This window comes from Uloborus diversus, chromosome 1 (genome assembly GCF_026930045.1).
Source record: "Uloborus diversus isolate 005 chromosome 1, Udiv.v.3.1, whole genome shotgun sequence".
In the NCBI taxonomy this organism is placed as follows: Eukaryota; Metazoa; Arthropoda; class Arachnida; order Araneae; family Uloboridae; genus Uloborus; species Uloborus diversus.
This window is the reverse complement of record NC_072731.1, coordinates 129,584,769-129,611,655: the sequence shown is the minus strand read 5'-3', so window position 1 is coordinate 129,611,655 and position 26,887 is coordinate 129,584,769. Positions and strand designations below refer to the sequence as shown.

Sequence of the window (26,887 nt, the reverse complement as noted above, 5' to 3'; positions counted from 1 at the left end):
AAAATCCTAGCATTTTGTTTAAAATATTATTCTGAGCTAATGAATTAATGGACAAAATGTGCAACGTACAAGCCCCCAAAACTCACTTTCAGGCTATCTGACTACTTAAAGAGGGGGTACATGCCCCATGAAAACTTTAATGCGACATTTTTTATTACTTGCTGACGATTTCAAGGAGTAAGTATTCAAAACACTCTGGTTGCGTGTTTGATTCATCCATTTAATCCCACTTACATAGTTTTCCCATTCAAAAAGTAGGGGTACGCTCCTCCCCCCCCCCATTTTCCTCAACCCTCTTTTCCTTTTTTAATTTTAACTCGCTTTCTTATTTTTTTCTTTTTAAAATATTTTTTATTCATTCATTTATTTGTTTTTAATTATTATTATTATTGTTATTATTTTATTAGAAAAGTTCTGTGCTACCTTCGCTTATGACACAGGACACACACACACACATACTAAATAAATAAATGAAAAAAATATAAGCAGAATAAAAAAAATAGTTTAATGAAAAATAAATCAATACATAACGTAAATAAATAAACCGCTAAAAACTATTAAATTCCCCCCCCCCTGTGGGCAACCCCGCAAAAAGTGAACTAATAATTTGCTCTTGCTCCGAATTTCAGCGTTGACATTGCTGGCTACCTTGCCCGTTGCTTGGCGACGCCGACTTGGCAGGCCTTATCTCGGCAACCCTGCCGCCGAGATGTGTACGGGTGCTTCGTCTAGTTGAGAATGCGAAATTGTTTGTGGTGGGAATACGGGATTACGTCGAACGTCGTTAGCGTTCGAAATCTTCGCCCTTGACTCCACCCGAATTCGATGGATTGACACATTTCCGATCATATCCCTGCACATCACGGGAGCATTTTCCTAACCCCCCCGTCACTGATCACGTGTATGACAGTCTGCCAGACTCTGTCAGTACTCGTGGAAGTGTGTGTGTATGTGCGATCTTTGAGTCCAGTTCGATATACTTTGGGATATTTTCTGTTTTGTGCTAATACATTCTAAGCGGATATATAACTTGTGACCATTCAAGAGGTAAGCTTTTCCTTGATCTGTTCTAATCATGTTTGATTTTAAGGTATTTTTTTCAGGACATGTAACTCATGTGTACATAAACAAACCATACGCGAGAGCTGAAATTCAAATCACAGTTCCCGCCGGTTCCTTTAAAGATGTTTTCTTTACGCATCAACTGACGTGACGTGAATGAGGCAGGATTAATTTGTGAATGAAATCTGGCCAGCAGACTCCGAAGGCGCATTTCCACTTCGAGTTACCTAAGTTTCATTGGAGCATAAATAACGCCCGCGTTTGAGGGACGGTGGAATGTTGGTCCTTCCTCATTATATGTCTCATTTCGTTTAATGGTTATCATGAAAATTAAATATTTTCTCAAAAATAGTCGAGTTTTCGAATTGCGGTAAGATATTTTTCACTTAAAAAAGTTGTGGAGAAGAGGATGAAGGTAAAATGAGGTTAAAATCAGTTGCGCAGCGACGAGGGGGTTTTGGGTGTTAAAACATCCCCCAGAGGCTTGGTTTTAACAACCCCAATTTGCACTGAATAACTTTAATTGCTTCTTCTTTAAAATCATTTTTATTTCAGAAATATTCATTTCAGTGACATGAAAAAGGACTATATTTGTAATTACTTAATTTTTCAATAATAATTAATTACTTTCTAGCAGGGCTTGTAGACAGGTTTTCCAATTTTGCGTATACTTTTGAAACATGTTCTCTGGTGTGTTTTTGTATGAGTGAATGTCAAAAATATTAGTTGTTTTAGGTGTCTTAAAGGCAACTGTTTACATCACAGAACATGTCGTTTAAAAGCATCTTACTTTGAAAGTCCCAACTAAAGCCTCTTTAAATAGTGATTTCAAAATTCAAGCTTATGAAAAAGGATTAAGTCCAATTACATTAGGCATTACAAAAAAAAAAAAAAAAAACCTCTTTCAAAATATTTCTAACACCATTTTTGCTGATTTGAAAGTAAAATGAACCCCTGAATCCAAATGTGAACACCGTTTTTCCCCCATCTTCCACCCCGTTTTGTATAAAGAGCCTCCCCCACTCCCCCAGTTTTTGACAGTTTTATAGCCATTATTTTTTATTTGGAACAGTAGACAACATCTTGTATTAATCGTTAACATTCTTCTGAGGGACTAGAGAGGAGAAAAGTGCAGAAGCAGGAATATTTTTTTAAGGGACCCTCATGGTGGTAATTCCCCCATAAAATACTTTTTAAATCATCAGAACCATCTTTTTTTCCACGCTTTTTTATTTTCCCCACGGTTTTTCATTTACTTTTCGGTGTTTGACCAAAATACGGGTTTCACTTCTATGAGCTCCATGTCCAAAAAAAATTATATATAAATATAAATATATATATATATATATATATATATATATATATATATATATATATATATATATATATATATATATATATATATATATATATATATATATATATATATATATATGAATGAATAACTCTAAAATAGACAATAAACAGTTCTGATGAAAAAAATTTCTATGAATAATAATTAACCCATTTTTTCGGTCTCTATTGCATTTTATTTGCATCCTTAGGTTCGTTCAGGATTTCAACAATAATTGGCTTAGCTAATTCGTAACCAATTGAGGCATTTGCGACAATGAACCTAATTAAACCAACCATTATGCTTTCGGTCCTCAATACTGTTGATTCTTCTTTTAGAATTCCAGATTTGATTATGCAGAAATCCAACATCATCCATTGCAAGGAGATATTTGGGGCATGCATTGTTTTGCCACTAGTAATCTGTTTTATCTGAAAAAAGAATCGCTTTGCGGTAAACATTCATGAAGATTAATTAATAATTATCACTAAATTCATGATGATGAGCTTTAATGGGTCCATTAATTATCTTGAGCGCGAAACCACTTTGATGTTTTTTTCGAAATTTGAACCTCCCTCGTTGCCTGTCGTCTGTCCTTGAATATATTTATCCCTGATACAGAATATAATATACGAAATAAATAAATGCTTTTCAAGTAGAAGGTAAGAAGGCTAACATTCCTGCGATTTTTTTTTTTTTTTTTTTGTTTGTTTTTTTTTTTTGCAAAGTGTCGAATTAATCTAATCCAGAAAACAAATTTTCCTATCCAGCAAAATACGTTACTCAATGAAGTAATTGCCAGGGAACAGTTTGTTCCAATAAAAGTTAAAAATAAAAGTTTTTTCTATTGTAAAATTCACTGATGGCGAAAAATCAGTCAGTTTGCCTACTCGCCTCGGTGAAGAGTGATATCGGATATACCGCGGGTTTATCCCCCCCCCCCCCCCCAATTTTTAAAGAGACGTTTGAAAATCCAGTTTTGCTCGTATAACCGAGATTCGAACTTACCAATAAAAGTGAGCTGTTTTTGCATACCTAATTCATTAATATTCCAAGAAATACAAAAGGTCGCTGCTTATCCTCCAGTCTTATTGAAAGTAGATTTGTGGGCATACAATGTTTTAGAGAATTTCTTACATTCTTTGTTTTAGAGAAGTGTCTTTCCTCTTATCCGTTCTTTTTTTCTCCATATTCTGAGAATTTCTTCTGTATTGGTAATGTACTGTTCAAGTATATCTAACTTGCATTCGGTAAAAATAAGTTTCACTGTGACTGCCGCAGTTGGAAGCAGAATATGTGTTTAACAGCCGCTGTAAAACTAGAACGGTGTCCAGTTAAATGACAAACAAAATAGATCATTGTCTTCTGGAACAGAAAATACTCTAATGGAGCATTATTTATTTATTTTTTCATAGTCCAACTAAGTTACAAGTACTGAACTCAGGGATTGACTCAGAGAGCTGGGGGGGGAAGGAGGCAAGAGCAAAGACGCACCCCCTCCCAGACGTCACAAAGCCTGCCCAAATAGGAAGCTCCCAAAAAGAGAAAAATTCCCATTGAAATACCCTCCTCTAAAAATTTTAATGACGCAGTCTATTGGACAGCTAGGTAGGCATCCCTTGCTGAAATTATATCAGTTGGAAACATATCACAGAATTCCAGGAAAAAATAATAATGGGAAAGTAAAGAAATTTTTTCCCCTTTTTATCACTAGCGTACATAGACCCCTGTGATCTCCTAAATGATGGGCCAGATTAACATATTCGTTTTTCAGTGAAATCCTGTATCAAGGAAATATCTTTCAACGAAATAAATTTTCGTTCTCAATTTAGTTTCCATTATATTGGTTGAATATCAATACAGCGAAATTCCCATTACAACTAACAAACTTTGACGTCCGTTGACGTTTGTTGTAACGGGATTTCACTGTATTTTCCTGAACCCGTTCTATCTGTTTTGGTGGAATGCTTTTTAGGAGGCAGGCACTCTCGAACGAAACAGCGACTGTACTGTATCCCCCGTTATCTGCATTCCGTGTGCTTTAGGTCGACATTATTTGACTTAGCGAAGGGTGCATCCGCTGTGCTTTCTGGGAATCTTGCATTTTACGAGTTTGCGGAACGCGTTCGATCAAGAGGAAGCATTAATGAGTGCCGCTATCACGATGCACGTGCACGAGAATGGCACTCGCGAAGAGCGACGTTTTAACCCCTTAATACGTGTAACTGACGCTGTGTCTACGCTTTTAAAAAAACGGTTAGGTTAGAAAGCTAAAGAATGGCTGTATATCTTGCATATTAGGACCACAAGAGTAGTGCTCAAATTTGGAATTTTTCATAACATTCAGTTGAGTACCTCAACTTTCTCACAAATAATCATAACAAAAAAAAAAGACTTCAATATCGAAAAAATTTCGAAGGAGAAGCCTCTAGATTTTCGAACATCACCAAAGATGATCCAAAATTGCTTCTTCAAGGTTTCAATTTTATTTAAGTCAACCGAAACCAGCTCTCTCCCCTAGTTAATGCCACCAAAGAAACCTACATTTTGCGTTAGAAGCTCTGTGTCGTAACGTTTCCGGGGAGAGTACTCGCACCTTTCCGATTCTTTAGCGTTACCAAAAATAGCTTAAAATTGCGTTTTTAAAAATTCAATTGTGGAAAATTTCCTGAATAAATCCCCGACACCATATTGCTGGCCGAGATAGCCTAAAATGGATTTTGAAAACAAATTCGGAACAGTTTCCCTACCATTTGCCTGTTTTTTAGGACTTTTATTTCAAAAACATTTCGAGGGAGACCCCTCAGTCCTTCCTCTGACGTCATCAAAGACAGCCTGAAATTTCCTTTAAAAGAATTGTAAATTTCGAAGTATCTCTTTCCTTTATTTAAAACAATAAATTGACCTTCTATCCTTAAAGAGCATTGAAATTACTCAGTATTAAACTGAATCTTATCTTATGTTTTATAAATTCATCTTATTTCTGTTTTTTTTTAATTAAAAGTTGGTGTTGAAATTTGAACAAAGATGGATAAGAGCGACAGTTTCAAACCTTTGCCTTGCCTCGGAAAAATCGAAATTTCAGTACTGTGTGAAATTAATAAAAATAAATAGAAATATACATGAACATTGATTCATAGGAAATACAGAACTTGTTTTTGTTTGTATCATGGGTGCAATTCTCTCAAATGTGACAGACTTTCTTCGAAACTCTTGAGAAGATATTTACTATAAAAACGCTGATCCGCTATTTTTGTTTTTACAAACATGTAAACTAGTTCTCCATGCAATACTTTCGATTTAAAATTCCCTTCTATGAAGATGTGTAATTGATATACGTTATTTATAAACAAACGGGATCCCTTTTTGAAATTTATAAATTGTATAATGTGTGTATTCGCATGTGCATTCTTATCATACGACATGTTTGCGTTAGAACAATCCAGAAGCGATTCGTGTGATTTCTCTAAATGCACGATGTGCATTTTTACAAGAAAAAAATCTTTCGCAACAAAGCGACAATTTTGAAATTATGTAAACATGTTATTGTCCTTCACTACTTTGGACTTCTCTTTATGACTGTGTTTAATTCCTTTTCTGGATGGCAGAACGAACCTTTCCTAACGATATGACCGTCTGAACAATGGATCCGTTTCGAAAATTGTTCAAGTTCTACGGAAGCCCGAGGTCTTTGGAGAGTTTTTTTTTTTTTCTTCCTTTTCTTTAATTGTAAAGAGTTAAAATTTAAATTATTTTATAATAATTTCCAGAGCTAAATTTAGGTCTATACCGCCCATACGATGACCTGAAATATTTGCTCCCTTCCATTTAAAAGGGCTAAAACTGAATCTTAGACAATCCAAATAGGCTCTTTTATCTCATTTCTTTTTCCTTGCATCTCCAGCGAATCTATTATACTATTTATTACTGGAAAAGCATTCATTTTCATGGGACGGGTAATGAAAAATTATCATTCAATAATGAAAATAAGATGTTGTCATAGTTTATTTCCAAGAATAGTAGTAAAATTAAAACCCTAAATAGTAAAAGATCATTTTCCAAAAAACTGGGGGGGGGGGGGGGGGGGGGGGGGGCGTGATGTTTCTTATTTTTGAAATTACTATATGTTACTATTAAGAAACAGTAAATTTGTGACTCAACTATTAAAGATGATGTTTTAAAAAATAGGAACGAAATTCAAGTTTAAAACCTTTTAAAAAGTCGTTTTTAATGACGTTTCGTTTTTAGAATAATTTAAAAATTAATGGAGAAAGGGCAGCTTTTCGAAGCCGCCTCCTACCCTGACTAATTAAATGACATGACACTAAATACTGCTGAGAAGCTGCGTTTTAAGATGAGTGGTACGGATCTGATAGGCATTTAAAATATCCATGCGTATGAGCAGAGTAATCGGAAGAAAAATCTGAAACAAGGGGAAAAAAATGAATAGAATAAATAAACAGAATAAAAAGTCTCATCAGAGCTTGATATCATTTGCATTTGTGCCGTTGCCGCAGGTAAACAAAACCGACATCGTTTGGTCTTGTTACGCCTGCATTGTTTTCCATTCGCGCTCGTAACCTAGATAGTAAGTTACGCGTTGTGGGGAATGCGCGTTGCTAACCTACGTTGCGTAAGAACCTGGTGGTAAAGGTCATTAATTTACGCTTTAATGCGGCATTACGGAGTGAAAGCACGAAATATCTTACGTATGCGTCCTCAGTATGTCCCCCCCCCCTTTTTACGGAGGAGGAATACGGATATTTTATCATTCTTTATCACACTTGCCCCCCTTTTATATTTTGACAAGAGCTTTTTTGCAGAAAATTATCCATTTGCAGAGTTTTTTTTTTTTTTTGTCTTAATGAGTATATTTACGTAATATTTACTTTTATCAAAAAAAAAAAAAAAACCCCTAGGAACCCTTTGCTGCTTAATTATTTTTTTCCTCCTAGATTTAACTTCATTTTTTTAACTTCTCTCTGGTAGTTTGCTATATTCAGACTATTGCTATATTCAGACATCACCTATTTTGTGCGCATGTTCAAGGTGGGAATGAAGGACAGGATGAAAGTTGGGGAAGCCAAAAAATGTTGCTTTTGTTTAATTTTTAGTATTTGCACAGAAAGGATATTTACAATACAAAAACATTTCTAGTTGCTCGAAACCCTTTACCGGAGAAAATTTTGATCGCGACGAAAGCAGAATATGTAACCAATCGTCAAATAACGAATACTTATTAAAAATATTTGAGTCTCACGTGGTCTAATGAGTTAGGGTCGCTTTCTTTCATCCTGAAAAACCTGAGTTCGGGATTCTTGGTATAGGAAGAACCTCCACCACATCTCCCGTGCTGAATGGCAATCCTAACGAAAGAAACATTTTGTCCTGCTCAGGGCCTGATTAATGCAGCAGTCCTGTGGGTCCGTGGACCTGGTCACCATAATTTTTAGGAGCACCAAAATACTACGAAAATAGTTAAACCATTCATTTCTTTGTTTCTTCCCTTTTTTTGAAACTCCTACTCTGAAAAGTGCGGATTTCCTTTTGAGAGGGGCACTAAATTTTATAAGGACATGGGTGTCCCCATGTCAAAGGTCCCTTTGACATGATCGGGTCCTGCCCGTGGTTCCTGCTTCAATTGCCATTTCATTGCTTGAATTCCACTAGAACGAAATTCCCGTTACAACGACCAAAATTTGCGTCTTTTGAAGTTCATTGTAATGGATTTGAACTGGATTATTTTTAGTGAAAAATACGTAAATACGGCCTAATACTGAATTGTCTTTTGAAGTAGTCTCTGATTAAGTGAAAGTATTTTCTTGAAAGACCTATTGCAATTATCGTCATTATTATTTTTAATTTCATGTTTGACCCTACATTTACAGTCTATCAACTTTTAGTCTAAAAAAAAAAAAAGAACGAAAGAGAAAAGTATTTGGAAAACAACAGCACCTGTCAAGCACAAATGACGCCCTGGTCACTTTTTCGAATTCTGTGCATTTAACTTTAAATAAAACAAAAATTATTTTTCCATATTTTTTGAATTCCTATTATGTTATTTATCCTTATGTGTAACCTCCCGCTGCTTCTGGAATCCAAAATGTCGTCTGAAAAGAAGGCCTCGCCCCCAATTATTTAGAAGAGAAGTGAAGTATCTCTGATTCCCGGCGGTAGCAACAGGGACGTCTTCCCTGCATCCCTTCTATAAATAGACCGACTCGGCCAAGTCCACTCGCGGCGGGGGAAGGTCACGGTTACGAGGTCAAGGGTCTCTCTCTCTTCCGTCCGTATTTTAAAATTTAAGACCATTTCTCTTCTCCGAACGATTTCGATGTCTGTGTTTTCATTCATCGATCTCTTTCAATCGATCCATTTTTCGCAGTCGGTCTGAGGCGTTAACTTTTTCTGGGAAAATAATATGCTTCAAAATTTCTTTCAATTTATTGTCTTCTTATCTACATTGGTTTTAATGACGCAAGAGCGAAAATAGGTTGTACTGCCCTTTTATTTTTGAAAATAAAACTCTCATTTTTTTTTTCTTTTTTTAATGTAACTGTCGCTACGAAAATGCTTACCACTGTCATGGATGGGTTGCGGTTGAGTATTGTGTATAGTGTATTTTTGTAGGCCGCGCTTAGTATTATTGTAACTTTCTCTTATTCAGTTTCGTGATTAATTTTCTTGAATTAAAAATGAAATTTTTACTGTGTAGAGTAGAGTAGTTGGTTTATGTACCTTGGATCAATTTATAGGTCATTTTGTTTAATACGTACTCTTATCAAGTTGAACGAACCGGATACCATTTTTGCTCGGATTAATGAGGTTCTGCTGTATTTTATTTCGTTTTTCTCAATTACACTTAAATTTACAATAATCCCAATTGGAGTTATAGGAAAATAACTTATTCACTAATGCGTCGCATTTTTTTCCGGAAATGAATAAAACTGTTGGCAAGCCACTTTTGCGAGAGAAAGGGATTGTAATGTCTCTGAAAGTGAAAGTTCTGGGAATAGGCGAAGCAGTAATTCAGACGATATCTTTTGCAATCATTTGCTAGTATTTAATGGGGCTGTGTATTGGCTCCTCACCATTTGCAGATCTAGTAAATACCCCGGCCGGCAACCATTCTTTCCTGTGGCACCACTATTGGCAAACGCCATTACTACTTAAGTAACGAAAAAGTCGTGACGTAATTACAATTTATGTATTTTAATTTTTTTTTCTTTTAAATACTTTTTTATTTCGTCTGAATTTATGGAAACTGAAATAATCGCAAAGACGAAGAATATTACAGTAATAATAATATGTATCAAAAGTTCCCGACATTCAAAGCCGTTTGAAGCATTTGAAACTTTTCGCCTGGGTTTTGGTTTAATTCAGGAAGGGGAGCAATGCTTTCTCATATGCCCTGTGATAAAGAGCCAGTCCAACATAAAGTACCATAACATTGTAACTCAACAAAATCTGATCTTTTTAATCGTTTTCGAGAAAATTAAACGAAGATTTCCATGCAACCATCAACCTTTTTTAGTGTTCTTTTAAACTATATTTGCATTTTGCAACTAATAGGAATAAATTTTTCGTAAGTAATATTACTGTACATAATTTCGTGAAAATTTCTTAGAACTTTTTAAGCTATCTTCCTGTCTTTTTAGCATGAAGCATTTTGATTTCTATACATTGCCACAGAGGCAGGGTGATATACTTTGCAGTTCGGAAATCGAGTGGCCGTTCAGATTTATGGGAGTCCCCACCCCCCAACCCACACACACACTTGAACACTATATCCCTCTCCTACATAGATTAGCAACATTCATATTTTCCCTGCCGAAAACATTTTATGTCCCTTGGTCCTTCACAGAATTGAGAAATTCCTTGATATTATTTTTTTTATTGGCGATTAACTGAGAAAGCTCTATGCTCCGGTTCGGAAAAAAAAAAGTCTTTTGATTAGACACGTGATTTTTTTAATTTTTATTTTCGGGGAAAATTAAAAAAAAAAAAAAAAGAACATTCTTTAATCTCCCTCTCCGGGGTCCCCACCTGATTTCCCGCGCCTGTTTTGGCGCCGTTCCCCCGGTGACGGCGCCAAAAATATCGGTCCCGTTTTTTTCCCTCTATTCCGAGGGAAGAGATATTTTGAGCCATTCCGAAACTCATAGCAACGATAGCGCCCTCTCGCGTCGCTCACCGCGAACGCGTGATCGACTCAGACGAGAGACGACTTCGGGAAGAGAGGGATTGGAGCAGTTGGAGTGGGAGGGAACCCCTCCAGAAAGAAATTGTCTTGATCTTATTATTTGTCTATGCTTTTTTAGTTCAAGTTGTTACTAGTGTTTTCTCCGCCAAGCTGTAGGAGCGGACCCCCGATTGGAGATACCCCCCCCCCCCCACCCGTAAATGACCAAACATAGCCTAAACTGCTTTGGAGGCATATTTCGAAAAATTCGCCCTAAAATCTTTACTTTTGCCTAAAAATAACACTTAATACCCCTCCTTCTGGAAATGACCCATTCCAAAACCAGAAGCTGGGTTCACTTTTACTAATATGTTGTTTTTCTGAGAGAAGGGGATGGGGGTCGAAAAAAAAAAGATATTTTAAGTAGTTGGGGAATGTGGGGCAAAGTGAAATGATGAAATATTTACTGCTTTTAGCGCCACCTATCTAGTAATATTTTAACTATGTAGTAATACTTGTAATCTATTGCAGTCAAGAAAAAAATCCCTCTGAAAATCAAACAATATGATAATACAAGCAATTTCAAAAAATTGATATTCATATTGTAATATTTTGTTGTGAGTCAAAAAATATTTTTGGTATTATTAAATGATAAAGCTCTTATTATTAACGTTTGAAATATTAATTGAGATCTATTAATATTCAGTGCAGTGTTTATTGCTTAATACTAAGCTTATTTGTTTTGTAAATGCTTTGTGCAATGATGCATGTCCATGCGGGGCAAAGTGAAATGGTTCATATCATTTACTTACTCAGTCTTTTGTCAAATCACTTACGTGTTGATTTATTAATTAGTTCATTTACATTCCTTCATTTAATAATTTCCTTATTTATTCATTCATTCATTAATTTTCTTATTAATTCGCTATTTCATTCACTCATTTATTTATTTTCGTTTATTCTTTCATTTTCTTTTTATTTATTCATTTTTGTATTTACCCATTTATTTCATAAAAAAATATATTTAATGATCGAATTGAAAATAGTTCATTAGAAAAATATTTCATTTTTCACTTTGCCCCATGGAAAAAAAAAAGATGAAAATATTCCACCTTTTTTCTGATGTACAAACTTACTGCCAAAAATAAAAAATACTGTTTCAATGCGAATTTTATCGTAAAATTATATTGTTCTGCCTTTATGTACCGTAATTTTCAGAACAAATTTTCAATTTGTTCATTTTGAAAAAAGTAAGTTATCTTAACCATTTCACTTTGCCCCACATTCCCCTACTGTACTTCTAGAAGACACATTTTTTTTTTTTAACCTCCAAATTGCGCCCTAAAATAAGCCAACGTCTTGTGGTCTGAGGATATACTTCGTACTTGAGCCAGTTCAACTATTAGCCAAGTTATTATTATTATTATCAATTAGCCAAGAAAAATACTATTTTTTTTTCTAGAAAATCGCCCATCAATGAATGACGGGTGAAAATTGCTTCTACATTTGTACGAAGCCATTGCCTGCTTGTTGATATTTTGATAGTTGAAATTGTAACCCCAACGCAGTGGATGAATCCTGAACTCCAGTAGATGGCGTTCATTGTTGAGTACTGTTTCGTTTCTTCATTCCCCTGAAATGACGCAGTCTTACCAGTAAAACAGTTAAGTTATCGGATCCAGTTCAGCTTGTCACAAAAAAAAAAAAAAAAAACCCAGATCCTTGAATTTCAAACATTACCAAAAAAATGCTATTATCCAATTATCATTCCGTGGCGCGAGTTTCATTGTTCGTAACGTCAGGAGCGTTACTCGATCAATGAATTCGCTAATGTATGAAGATTTTTTTTTCTGCTTCAGACTTAGAATTTTGAAGCAGCGGACACATCCCTGAATTGTGTTTGTGACCCACTTTCAATTTTTAAGCAGCCTGAGATCCTGCATCGACTGTGGTTTTTAGTTTTATTTTTTCGGAATGGGAAATTGAGCCCCTGATGCAGACCAATTTAAGTAAGTTAAAATTTAAACTGTTAGGCTCTTAGGGCGGTTTGGAACTATAAATTTTCTCGCTGCTTCGCTTGCGAAATCGGCTCCGTTGAATCTAGCTCACCACAGTTGTCGCTCAGTGGTTCGCCTCGGCCGTATTTCTTGAATACCCCCCATGTTCACTCGTCATCCAGTTAAAAGCTTGAACCAGCAAGGCAAATATGATTTCTTTGAGCTCGACCCGTGCGTGCCTGACAGCTTTCAATACCACAAGTTTGTTTTAATTCTCGATGATAAACTTCTATAGACCAACGTGCCTTAACAATTTTCTCTGCTCACGTTTAGGATTTTCTAAATTAGTTGTTATGTAATCAATGCAACCATTTTTTGCCACAAACTTAAATACCGTTACCCAACCGTATCCACGTAGATAAATTTTTAGCCCTTCATCGGGAATCTCCAAAGTGTCCAAGCTAACATTACGATTAACTTTTCTATTTTTTCTTAGGTTGGTAACCCATATCCAACCTAAATTACGTATATGTTTTAAATTATCCAAACCACTATACCAAGCAAGGGAACAGGAGCTCAGAATCATTTAAAATAAATAAATTTGCTTAGGAACGTGAAAGGGTTGAGCAAATCACTGGTGTTATTTCGGTTGCTGTTATGATGGGTGGAACGTTGCTTGCGACGCAGGCGATGGGGAGGAGGTGCTGTTATCGTCGCTCGTGTGACCTTCAGCGCTCAGACGAGAGTATTGCCCCTGATTGTGCTGTCTCAGCGTCAATATTTTCCTCCGCACTCCGTCAGAAATATCGGGATCATCGAAAAACATCGATATTGAGCCGGACCTCTTGAAATTTCTCTGTTCCGGGACTTTTGTTTTCTCTTTCGGAAATTTTTTCTTAATAGATGGAATTTCAGACTATTTACTCTTGAATTTAAGTTCTTAACAGCATTGGTGCCCCACCAACGGCCCGAGGGCCACATCCGTCTTGTGAAGCAGTACCGTGCGACCGTTCGTTGGTGGTTCGTTTTGTCTAATGTTACAAATCGAAAAACACTTTCCGTGAAACTGGCACAAATTTAAGCAAATATTCAGTAATTGGTTTCTGAAAAACATACAATGAATGAAATAAATATCAAAGTATAGTGATAAAATCAATTATTGGTCTGTAATTGTCTTTCTTTTTTCATATATTTCCCCCATATTATTCAGAAAAGAATAAAATTTTGATATTTTATATGTGTTCTGACCCGAGAGAATGATTTTAATATGAGGTGCGGCCCACGATCAGAAAAAGTTCGGGCTGCACTGCTTAAGATCATACCACTCCTGCGGGATTCGGACTGATTTTTAGTCGTAGTAAGCGTCGAATGTTCTAAAATTCCAGGAGAAAAGTTGCAGTCGGTCATTTTGTCAAAGATTCTCAAGAAAAAACGAGGGAGCTTTATTGGCAAATTTGGATAGCCTGTGGCACTAGCGCAGCCAGAATGACTGGATGGGGAGGCAGAGGCGGCCAGGACGTGAAGTCGCGGGAGGTCACTGTGACCTCCCATTATTTATCGGCTGAGATCTTGCTGACGATTCTACAAATTAACAATATTACAACATCGATATTATTTTTTCCTTTTGTAAATTGTTTATTAATGATTCCAAATAATCATTTTCATTAGACGTTATGCATGTGTGATAAGTGTGCTTGCTATAATTTTATCCTCTTTTAACTTTTAATTTCATTCGGCAAATTGAAAGTTATACCCCCTCCCAAAAATTTCAGTTTGGAGCGCTTCTGGTTAGCTACCATACATAGAATTGTAGTTAAATTAAAACCGAGGGATCGGTGAAATGCCCCCCCCCCCCACTGGCCCGCAGTCAACGTTTTGAACATCAAAATAACTCTCTGTTAATCCGTGATGTTTCGCTGTGAATGTCAGCATTTTGTTTGCTATACTTAAAATTTTCATGCTTTGCTAATTAATAAACGTCATTCGGAGTGATTGTGCTATGTTTGCGCTCTGGTCTCCTCAAATGGCGTCCACGCATCTTGACCTGGGCCCATGATTCTTTTTACGAGATGACATTATTTGAGATTGAGATATAAGATGGGGCGTATGAAAGGTAGGTGTGTGCGTCAGAGTCTCCCCCCCCCCTCCCCCCAAAGTCAGAAAATTTTCTTTTTTGCCCAGAGAAACGAGCTAAAACTAACCATATCCCCCTCCAAATGTTTTTTCTGGCTACGGTACTGTCCGAAATTATATATTTCAGCTGTAGAATTAAAGTTGGGGCTGGTTGAAATGATGTGGTAGATAGAGATAAACAATAACAATGAAGGTTTTAGTTCAACAATATATCGCTGTTCCGGTGGAACACTGACGCAACTGCAACAAGTATAGTTTTACAGTAGAACCAAATTTACATGAAACGACCTCATACAATGAACCATAGTTCAGTTACTGCCCTGGTGGCTAAAAGTTGAAAAACAAATCTGTCAGTGTTCCTCTGTATGGGGTGACCATTTTTGGATCCAGTGACGACAAAAACTCATTTTCAATTAATTTTGCAGTTACTTCAATGTTCCACCGGAACAGCGATTTATGTGCGAGTAAAGAATTAAAAAGGTTTGCTCCATCAGGAAAAAAAGTAACCAGTTCAGACTCTTTTCTTTTGTTTAAAAGAAATGTAGACGCTGAAGGGTTAATGGATTTCAAACTTGCTTTTTGGGTTTGCGTTTCGTTTCTTCATTCTGTGTCTTTTTTTTTTTTTTTTTTGCTTTTCCAGCTGAGAACGTTTTGTTTTCGTTACAAATCAGGATCGGCGACAAAAAAAATCGAGTCTTTTGTCGTCGCAGTGGTTAAAAATTACTCTCGACTATTTCAAGAGTAGGCGTTTTTGCTTCCCAGATGGCGCTATCATCGACGACAACTGGTTCAGCTGAGCGAGACCCACGAGCTGAGAGCCAGCAGTTGTCGAAAGAAAGTAAAGAGAGGAAGGAGAAAAAAGAAAACAGGACCAACACAATAGCAAGCACACGTACTTGCTTTTTCAAGGCTGCCTGCCGTCAAACGAGAATTCACCCCAACCCTCTCCATCCCTGTTCCCGAAATCAAACCTCAATATTTCAATTACGGTTGATTTTTGCATGCTTTCAAAAGCATTATAGACTAGAAAATCGCCCGTCAAGGTATGAGGGGTGAAAAAGATTTCTACATTTGAACGAAGCAATTGCGTGTTTCGTGGTACTTTGATAGTTGAAATTTTAACCCTCACTCCAGCGGATTAACCCTAAACTCCAGTAGATAGCGTTCATTGTTGGTCACTCTTTCGTTTCTTCATTTCCCTGAAATGACTATCTTACCAGCAAAACAGTTAAGTGACCGGATCCAGTGTCAAAATAAAGCAATTGATCTGCACATCACACATTACCAAAAAAAAAAAATAATAATAATAAATTAAAAATAAATAACGATTAGTAATAATAACTATCAAATTATCATGCCGTGGTTCGAGTTTCATTGTTGTCGACGTCAGGAGCGTTACTCGATCAGTGAATTTGCATTACATAAACGAAAATGGCAACGAAGCTCTTCCAACTTTGCTGATTACGCTCTACTTTGTGCAGCACAATTAATTAGTTTTTCGTTTTTTAGTTGAACTATAACAACGCTTAGGACGTTGCGAGCTGATATATGAATCAATGAAATAGACTAATAGAGCTGACTGCACAAAAATGTTGGTCATAAGGTGCAAGAGGCAAAAAGCGGGGACGGGCAGTCAAAGACAGCAAACTTTCTGCAGATATACTCGAGATTTTCGTTCGGGAAAAAAAAAAAATCGATGGTTGTACAAAATTGTTAATGATTCAGGGGTATGATGTTGCCCAACCTTGAAGTATAAGCAATTACATTATTTTTCTTGTTTCTATCGAAAATGTCGAGTTTTGAGCCGAATCGCTAAGAACTTAAGATTTACATTTTAAAAAACCTGCAAAAACTCTGTAGAGCTTCTGCAGAAAATGTTGTTTGTCGTCTTTGACTGTTCTTTCCCCATTTTATGCCCTTTACCCGCCCTAGTACTCTTTCCTCAGTGAAAAAATTTACATGTACTTTTATGATCAACATTTTTGTGTTGCCAGTTCTTAGCCTAAAATAACCTAATAGCCGCTATTATAAAAGCATAGAAAATTCAGCATTGCTACCAACAACAGAAAAGAATTTAACTGTTTTTGTTCCTTAATTTTTGAGACCCGTGATTTTGTTGTGGAACTTGCCCAATCTAACTAGAACTGAAGAATTTGCTGCAAAAAACTAAAACTGGTAGCTCTAAATTTCAAAAGGTGAGTATGTGTTTCCAGTAATGCAGACTTTTCGGAAACTTGGAAAATGGAGCTACTCTTTTTTTTTTTTTTTTTTGCAGCCAACTCTTCAATTCCTTTATCAGTTTAAGTCATATTTTGACATCGGTACTGTATGTCCTAGGAAGATGGCCTGTTGGCAAGGAGAAGTAGAGGTAAGGCGGGGAAATCGAGAATGACGTCGTCAAAGCAATGTTATCGGCGACTTTTATCGCTAAAGTGGGACATCGCGATAAGAACGAGGACGCAGCGCGAATTCCGACACACACTTCTCTCTTTCTCTTTTGTTTATTGTTCGAATTATTTCTGTTTCGCTCATTGTTGTTCAGCTAGAGAAAATCTGAAATTTTAGCAGTGGAGAGCTATCATGTAAATTATAATGTGTCATACGTAAGTTATGATGTGAAAGTAACTAACACCATGCCATCTAATTGACGAAATTTGATTTGAAAAAAGGAGCATTTATTTTAACTACTAACCAAAGCACAGGACTTCGGACTTTGTCAACTCAGGGATCCGTTCGACATTTAGGATTTTTTTTTTTTTTTTTTTTTTGGTTTGTTTGGAGAACCCCTTAGAAGGACATATTGTTACGTGTTCGTAGCAACTTCAAACTTTATTTGAATGACGACACAGTTCTTGAGAAAACACTGAATATTTATTTACAGCTATGTACAGGAAATGTAGTTACAACTGCTAAATCAAGCAAATATCAATTAACACCGTAAACTCAACGATCACACACGTATTTACATCAAAATACGCAAAGTACAGCGCGAAGGCTAATACACACAGAGCTAAATACGTGCTCTCCAGCGCACAGCTGATACGATTCACAAGCAAAAATTAACTCTCCCATTCAAATGCCACACGGTTTTTATACTGCTTTGGAAAGTCCGACAAAATTCTAAAACTTTCCACAAATTTCTCATGTTTCCTTTTCATTCATTCACGAATCTTATCATTCAGAAATGGAGGGACTAATACTTCATTCGAATGTAAGGGGTTGTATATTCATTACAAGAAACTTTTTACAGGTTAAGTTACTACAATAATTTTAGATGAAGAATAATGAAATAAACGCCAAATTTAGCCAGATTACAAATTAATCATAAAAATAATTACTATTTACAGAATTTGTAACAATATCTTCAAATAATATTTAAAATATATAGACCAGGAGTCGACAAGCAATTTTCGTTGGGGTTCAAACTCTTAGGAAATTTTTTTTATAGAGTTTTTGCAAAAAACTCTCAAATTCTACACCAACCATTAAAAACTTAAATCAGTCGCATTCACCTGTAAATTAGCTGCACTTTTCCATTGTAGGTCCCTTAGTGGTCAGTTTCGTTACACAGCTCATATATTAACTCATTTTGAGAAATTCTATTGAAATGATATTTCTTTAGCTGTTTCCTATACAGAAATGAAGACTGAAAAAGAAACAGTATTCTCTCAATGCAACCATTCGCCTTGATGCGCGCTCTTCCATGTTTACAGTAAAACGAATTAAAAAAAACCCTTTCTTTCGCCCATATCTTGTTTAATTTCATTCCACATTCTTCGAGAGATCGTTTGGAAGCATCTCGTTGAGGAATCTTTCCTCATCCACTCCAGATTTCGACACTTCTCTCCGATATCGTCTGTCCAATGCGTCACTTCATGTACTGCCCCAGAGGAATAATATTTTGCGCTTTTTTTTTTTTTTTTTAACTTTTGTTTTGTACTGTTTTTTAAGTAATCCGATATTTAAATTAATTATAAGGTTTGCGTTATATTTCAGTTTTTAAAACCTCCAATACGTTTGGTCATTTTAATAAATTTCTATTTGTCTCATTTTATTTTTTTAATTTATGCTCCGTACGGAACCAATAATAGTAAGAATAGCAGTCGCGATTTTTTCGGTCCAACTATCATTTTCACGTACACTAGTTTGATATCTTCCGTCACTTGTTTTTAATACCACATGATTCTTATCATTTCAACATGTATAGAGTTGTACCAAAGTAATTCACTCTAATGAAAACTTTTCACTAAGTCGAGACTCGATTTATGTATCTTAACTTTTTACGCATGTATACGAATGACCAGACCAGTTTTGCATGAAAGAATTCCCCTCCTCTGTAAATTTTTGATGAAACCTAACTTAATCGTTTTTAGTTGACCTCTTTACTAGATTGACTGCATATATATGTAATGCCCTGAGCTTATTCTGTTTTACCTTTTGGCATGTTCACTCTTATCGTTTTTACATTGGGTTTACATTTATGTGTGAGTGTTATCGATTATTTTTATCTATTGTATACATTAGTATGGCGTTTTCCCTAATTTTCTTATTATTCGCGAAATTCGCTTGCCCGCGTTTCGCAATACGACGCACGTTGCTTTCTTTTATTTTAATTTCATGTTCATCAACGTATCTGTATGGTAATTAGCAGAGACCGATAAAAATAACTCTAAGGCACAAAAAAAAAAAAAAAAAAACTGTAGGCACCAGACTTTTTTTTTCTACGAGTTTATAGGAAAATTGACTGTAACATGACTTTTGAAAAATTCTTCTACTAAAACAACTAGTCGTCAGAACTTTAGCCCAGGAAAACTGGTGCCCAAACAAAATCTCCATCATCCATCGCTGACGATGATAATTCTCATCGTTTCCCCGTGGGTGTGAAGTGGATCTAGATCGGCAAGATGGCTTGTCCCAGAAAACGGTCTTCAAAAAATCTTTCGGCGTTTTTTTCTTTTCCTTTCCTCGCGGTTTGTTTGTTTTGGATTGCTCTCGTGGCCGCCTGCAATGGCAGTTGCTTGACAGACGGCTTATTTTCGTTGGGTTTCGCGAAAGAAAGTATCCTTAGTTCTTGCTTCGGGACCTTAAAAAGTCGGGCCTCGCGTAGGCAGACTTTCATAACTTAGAAGGAACATTCGTTTCTCTGCAGAAGTCTTTGATTTGGGTTAGGTAATCTCGGATAGTACGTGAAATACACCGCCAGCTCAGTCAATTTCCAGCCGAGGACTGCAGTTTCGTGCTTATTAGCACTCATCAGCCCGGCATAGGAAAGTGACTGAGCTAGAGATGGAAAACCTCTTAAGGAAGCCAAGAGTGCGAAACAACCTGGTAGCAAATATAGTATTAGCAGACCAGACGAGTGACCGAAGCAATAAGCAAGTTGAACCGAACCATTTCTAAGTCTTTTCTAAGGGTACATACTGCCGTGGGAAGGAAAGCACAGTATCTGTAGAAATGAGTTTTTTGAGGCATCTGAGGAAACACGTTTTGGGTTCTCTTAGGTGCCAAGAAAAAATCGTAGGCACCAGAAAAAAAAAAAAAATTCTGAGTTTACAGGAAAATTGACCATAACGTATGACTTCTGAAAAATTCTTCCAACTGAAAAGCTGGGCATTTTGTACAAGGAGCTTGGACGAATTGGTGCGCGGGATTTGTCGAACCCTGGTTATAAGTAAGAAACAAAATCACTTCACCAGAAATGAGTTTTTTTTTTTTTTTTCTGTACAATTGAGGAAACGCGTTTTGGATTCCATACTAATGATAAAGAAATGTTGGAATTTGACGTTTCTTTTTCGTGCTTTATTTTCAGCAGAAGCCAAATGAGCAAGCTTGTACAAAAAACCTAAATTGCAAACAAAAATGCCTAGCGCTTACAAATAGTAAAAAGCTTTTCTTTTTTTTTTTTTTGTAATCATCAATGACATTTTAAGGAAGACGAAATCTGGTGGAAACCTTTCATTTGTGGTGCTCTTCGAATTATCGCTGCTTATCGTCCGTTTCAAAAACAGCCTTTGCAATCATCCAGTGACGTAGCTATGGGTCTGTGTTCCGGCGTACCCAGTTTTGACCCGTTCCCCTTCCAAGAATAGAGCGATTATCTGTTGCCTTTCGTCTGCGACATTCCGGTCTGAAGTAGGGAGGTAACACCCCGGTTCCGCCGTTCCAACTTAAGTCACAATAGACATTCCATTTCAGAAAAGTTGCAAATGGCTAGAAAAAGCTTCTCGGCCATGAAACAACAGTGAAACATCATTATATCGTTGGGTTTTTAAGCCCCGAAACGGAAAATTCACGAAACTCGCGAGCGTAAAAACGGAGATCCCGCACCCCACACACACAGTGGCGCACACAGGAATTTTTCAAGGGGAGGGTCCAAAATCGAAAACCTCATTCTCATAAGATAACCCAATACGCCATCAAACATATTGACTTGATTTTATCGTTTCTCGAGAACGAAAAACAGTAAAAAATAAACTATTGAATAAATAATTAGCATTAATTAATGAACTATCTTCCTTATTATATCATCTTTACTAGTAATAAAGCTGAAAGTCTCTCTGTCTGGAGGATGTCTGGATCTCTGTGACGCGCTTAGTGCCTAGACCTTTCGGCCGATTTTCTTGAAATTTGGCACCAAGTTAGTTTGTAGTATGAAAGTGTGCACCTCGAAGTGATTTTTCGAAAATCCGTTTTTGTTCTTTTTCTATTCCAATTTTAAGATCATTTTCCCGAGCAAAGTTATCATAACACGGACGACTAAATTACCAAGTTATCAAAACGTGGACCCGTAACATGGGCAAGCCAACTGGCGAGAAATTCACCATACGTTATTTGTAAATATTATACAGGCGAACCAAAAGACCTTTTAATTTTTCTATTACGGGCAAAGCCGTGCGTGTACCACTAGTACTTAAATACCAGAAAGCAAAATAATGTACGCATTAACGTTTCTCATAATTAAAAAAATGGATTCAGCAAAGCAAATTCATCGTTGCAGAAGCACCATAGAACTTCATAAAATGTCACTTGATGTGATCTGTTATTACAAAACTGGAAACATGGTTATTACAGTGTATTCATTTAGTATAATCACCATTCTGCTTGTTATAGGTAATTTGTTAAAGGAAAAGTGCCCTATATTTTTAAAAATCTTTTAACACAGTCAAATATTGTTTTTCACTTACTAGAACTGAAATTATTGTTACCTTTTGTTTGAAATTATTTTAGGCACAAAATACATAGAATCATAATCAATCGGAAAAAAAGCAAGACCTATGGGAGGGGTCCGGACCCCCTGGACCCCTCCCTTGTGTGCGCCACTGCACACACACACACACGAAATCTGCCATGACAGAAAAAAAAAAAAAGCTTTTCGAGAGTTTAACAGTTTGCCATCGAAAGATTACCTTTTAGCAAATATTTGATATCATTTTTTTTTAATGAAAGCAACCCTTTAAATGCCTAACATCCCGTTTCACGTCATTTTGCATCGGATTTGCATTATGTCAAGGGCCGGTTCACTGTATTTTAAGCCACATTGCCAATTCCAGTGCGGTGATAAGATTGTAAGGACCGATACGGTCAAGCTCCCTCCAACAGAACATTGTAGAGTACAGAAATAGTATATTTTAGGGGAAAAGGGGGGGGGGTGTATCGGGCCGAGTTTTCTACATTCGCAACTTTTCGATTGATGAATTTGGCTGTCTGCCTGGTGATGCCCATTGCTGATGAAACTGATTTGAGAATTTTAGTTTGGAATATTTGGTGTTTCCATCATAAATTTTTCTTTAAAATTGATAAAACGTGATTTTTTAAATATTGTTTTCGTAAATCATGCTTATTCGAACAAAAAGCGGCATTTGTTTTCCCTCATCGAAGCATGTGTCAGAGAGCATCAAAGCGGCAGAGAGGGAATTGAGCGGAGGGTGTATTCCTGGAAGCATGGACTCAGCTGGCTGGCGTTGTCTCACCTTGCCTGGACAAACAAGCTCAGAGCACCACACACAAGTTCATCGGAACAAGGACCATTCAGATCTGATGCTCCCTGCGCTCAGAGACATTTATAGCGGAGAGGGTTCTGCTTGTGACATACACTCACGAAGAAATCGACAAAACTGTAAATTCTTAAGAGCCTGGAAAAAATTTGGGCGCCCGACAAATTATTTCTTTAACTTTACGGTTTGCAGGAAAATTCAATGTATGTCAGGGTACATGGCTTCTCAAAGATAGTTGTTCTGAAAGAACTAGTAGCCAATGTATGTATTTTTAACGGCCGTTCGACGCTCCTCCCTGGATTTGCCGGACCCTGTATATATGGGCAGGGGCGTGCACAGAAATTTTGGGGCCCGTCACAAATGACTTTTCCTTGCCCCCCTTCATATTGTTTACCCCTATATTTTAAACCAATTTTTAAAAATATTGGGCTCCTTTCAGGCTCGGGTCCGGGCATACAGGTGTCCTTTCTCCTCCCTCGCCCTGTGCACGCTCCTGTGTATGGGTCTAAACACGTAAACGATGTTGTACATATTGGTAACTTTTAAAGAATGTTTTGGATTGGCGCTCTATTTAGGCGAGAATTTTAATGGTTGTAGGCATGATCATTCACAAGGCTTGACCCTCTACTGTTGACTAGGCCCCCTGTTTAGTCTCTCTCTTTTATTTTTAAATTTTTATGTGTCTTACGTAAAATTGTTCAGATACTTTTTCAAAAAAACCATACTCTGAGGTTTAGGTTACTCTAGAATCAGTGGCGCAGCAAAGGGGGGTTTTGGGGTGAACCCCCCCCCCCCAAAGCCATATGTTTAAACATAAATGCAAATTATAATATAGTAGTTTATGCATATGAAAGGACTGTTTTGATTTTAAAGAAACCCCCTCAGAAGGTATTTTTGATCAAAAAACTCCCTCTTAAAGGTATTTTTTATCGGGAGGGGGGGGGGGGAACTCTCTAGAAGGTATTTTTCATTAAAAAAAAACTTCAGTAGGTATTTCTGGCTGCGCTAGTGTCCAGGATCAAAGGAGTAAATGTCATTTTTTTAATAATGTAATTAACATACAGATAAGGTCGTCTTGAATTGTAAGAATCCTAAAGGAGCGGCCGAAACTTAAGGTGAATTGGAAAGTTTTGTATGCAATATAGATGCGCTTTAGAAATAGTTGTTGAAATTCATTGGATTTTGATTCGCGATTAACCGGACTTCATCTTCCAGAATGAGCCACGAACATTTCAGTTTTTGAAGGAAATGCTTTTGTTTTTTCATTGAGATTAATTGTTAACCGACTGGATCATGCAATCCACTGGAGTGCTGATAGTTTTATAATGGAAGTAATGTGGAATAACATCGTTTCGCTTAATCTCGCTTTGGCTTTCAGGCCGAACATCTCTGCACAATCACAAGTGGACTATAGAGCAGCACACATAGAGAGCGTGTTCCTTTGTCCATGCGGCAGAAACTGGCTGTGAACATGAGAAGAAAGTGGTGGTCGAATAAGAGGAGCATTGAGGGGGGATCTGATATTGGCATCTTTATCGCCGCATTATAGTATGTGTTATTAAATTTGTGTGCTTGGCGGAGCAACAGGACTCTACCTCTGTTCTAGCTTTGCGTTTTTCATAGTAGTTTAACAATTATCTAGTGTTATGCTTTGCTCTTATCTTACTTGCTGCTCTTTCCTCTCCTCCCCTGGTGTTTTCTGCTCAATCGCAACTCAACTTTGGTCTGAAATTCCCGTTTAAGTGTTCGGGAAACTCATCCGTTATTGTGCCTGAAAGAAGAAACAATTCATCCATTTTCTTTTGAAAATCTTGTGGGGCAGTCAATGAGTAAAAAGTGACAAGAAAAGAAAAGGAAAAAGAAAAAAAAAAAAAAAAAAAAAAAAAAAAAAAAAAACGCACGTGTGGCTGCTTGTGAGTTTCATTAAGTTGTCAACGTTGTGGTTATACAAACTGTAGGGCCCCCATCCCGCCCACCTGTCGATTGGGCACTTAGCACACCATCGGACCACCTTGTCTTGCTCGGTCGAGCGTTGAGATACAAGCGAGTCACGAGTTCTATTTGTATTTCTTAAATTAAGTATCAGTGTCCTATGAAATGGGCCGCACTTGTGCGTGACTTGGAGGCCCTTTGGAGGGGTCCTGATGACTGAAACGATTCTTTCACTACATTAATACCCGCCCTCCCCCTCCCTCTTTTCCAGCCCTTTTTTATGACCTCATAAAAAATTGAAACGTAATTATAATTGTAGTTATCGCTTTCATGTCTAATAGCGTGTAAACTACTCATAGGCTTTTACTTTTAAATACCAGTAGCACGCCAAGCTGGGCTACAATAAATTGACGTTTTATTGAGCGTTTGCCGTTAGACTTGATTATTTGCCACCCGATCTTTAAATGATTGTGCTATCTATTCACAGGATAATGATGTACTAAGTATAAAATGTCCACAATAATAATTCTAATTCCAAGTTATTTTCCATTTAAGACGCATCAAACGCAACAGTAAATGCTCTGTTCAAAACTACATGCAATCTAACGCTGATAAGATGAGGTTCTACTTTGAGAGAACTTATTTCTTCCCTGTTAGAACAAGCGGTAGCATACAGAATATCATTGGCGAGAAAATTTTACATCGCACTCAATTTCTTACCTTGTAATTTATTTGATTCTTGTGCTACCAGCTTATTATTTTTTTCCTTTAATGCTTTTGTAAAAAGATTGTTTTTGGTCCAATATGTACCCCTTAACGAACAGCTGACTCATTCTAAAAACCGTGGGATAAATTAAAACATTCTAAATATTTTGAAAAGTAAGGTACATCTAACGTTATCGAGTATATTCCAATAGAACTGGTCCAGAACTATATTTCACCCAAAACGCTGAATTAACGCTGCCAATTGTGTACACATGATCGTTTTTTCTAAAAATGGTTTTCCTCACACATATCGAAGCAACTGAAATTCTTTAGTTTCTCGTCCATTCAGATTCATCTTACCAGGGCTAAGATACTGCAAAAGCACATTATTTTCGCAAAATTGACGATGACGTTGATTTTGTAAGCTGAAAAGTTCGTGAATTTTGTATGAAACTGAATTACATCCATTTAATTAAAAAAAAAAAATGCGAGTCCTAAATTTTCATGATTGCGACGAACTCGTGAAAGTCGCAAAACTTAAGGCCTCATGAAAATTAGTGCTTTTACAACATGTATCAAGATTATTGAAGTTGCAGATATTGTTCCCTTTTCTGTCAAGCCTCTGGCATTAAGTCCCTTTCTAGGTAAAATTTCCACCAGGCCGACCCCTATCTCTGGAAATTGGATACCTGCAGTGGGTCCCGATGTAGGTATCCAATCTAGAAAGCGTGGATGAATGGTCATGCAAGAGCTGTTCCGTTCTGATAAGTTCATTTCGCATTTCCTTCTTGGCAACTTTTAAGGCAAAAGCGACGGAAAAGGGAGTAATGTCAAGATCAAATGTTAAAACTGTGTATGAAAGAGTAGTATCTGCGGTTAAGCAATAAGTCTCTTCTAGCTCTTGTGCTGTCAGTGCTATGCAGCAGTTGGAGAATAATGTTTGGGAGAACTTATCTTGGTCAAAATTTGTCGTCTTTTTTTTTTTTTTTCGATTATTCACATGTATGCTGTTCTAAAAAATCTTTAAATTCTAGTTTTTTTTCTTTTTTTTCTTAATGTAAACCAAGTTTTGTTTTTCAACCACCCAAATGACGGTGATCATGTCATTATCCAGAATATCTTAAGCCGTCATAGCAAAATAACCGAAGCGTCTTAATGTCAGAAAATATTCTGCAAAATATAAGAACCGAAGAGATTTAGTAGAATTCTGCAAAAAATACATAAGGAAATAACACTTGATAGTAAATAATATGTTCTCAGCCATGTGTCATAATCCTATCGATGTGAAAGGGTTTAAATAGTTGTCTGAGTGAGAAGCGTTTTTAAAAAATCCTGTAGATCAGAGGTGGAGGGAACGGGTTTCAAGTGCATTTTTTAAGGGCCTTTTTGTGTGTCATAGAATTATTTGACATTTTTGTATCCTCTTCGGGGCTCCTTGTGTGGGACCAGTTGCGATAGGGTAAATCCACTACTACGCCTTTCGGTGCAGGTCATTATTATTGGAATTGTAGAAAAAATTAAATAACACAAATAAAAATTGCATTTAGTT

At 36.7% G+C, this 26,887-nt stretch overlaps 1 protein-coding gene across 1 annotated transcript in view; it reads left to right on the top strand.

Annotated features, from left to right (window-relative positions):
* The first annotated feature begins 727 nt into the window (after positions 1-727).
* Positions 728-26,887, top strand: part of LOC129232115 (ecdysone receptor-like) — a 255,668-nt gene continuing 229,508 nt past the window's right edge. Inside the window, exon 1 of the mRNA XM_054866357.1 lies at positions 728-1,047. The gene's annotated coding sequence lies outside the window, so the exon portion shown is untranslated. The remainder of the gene's footprint in view (positions 1,048-26,887) is intronic.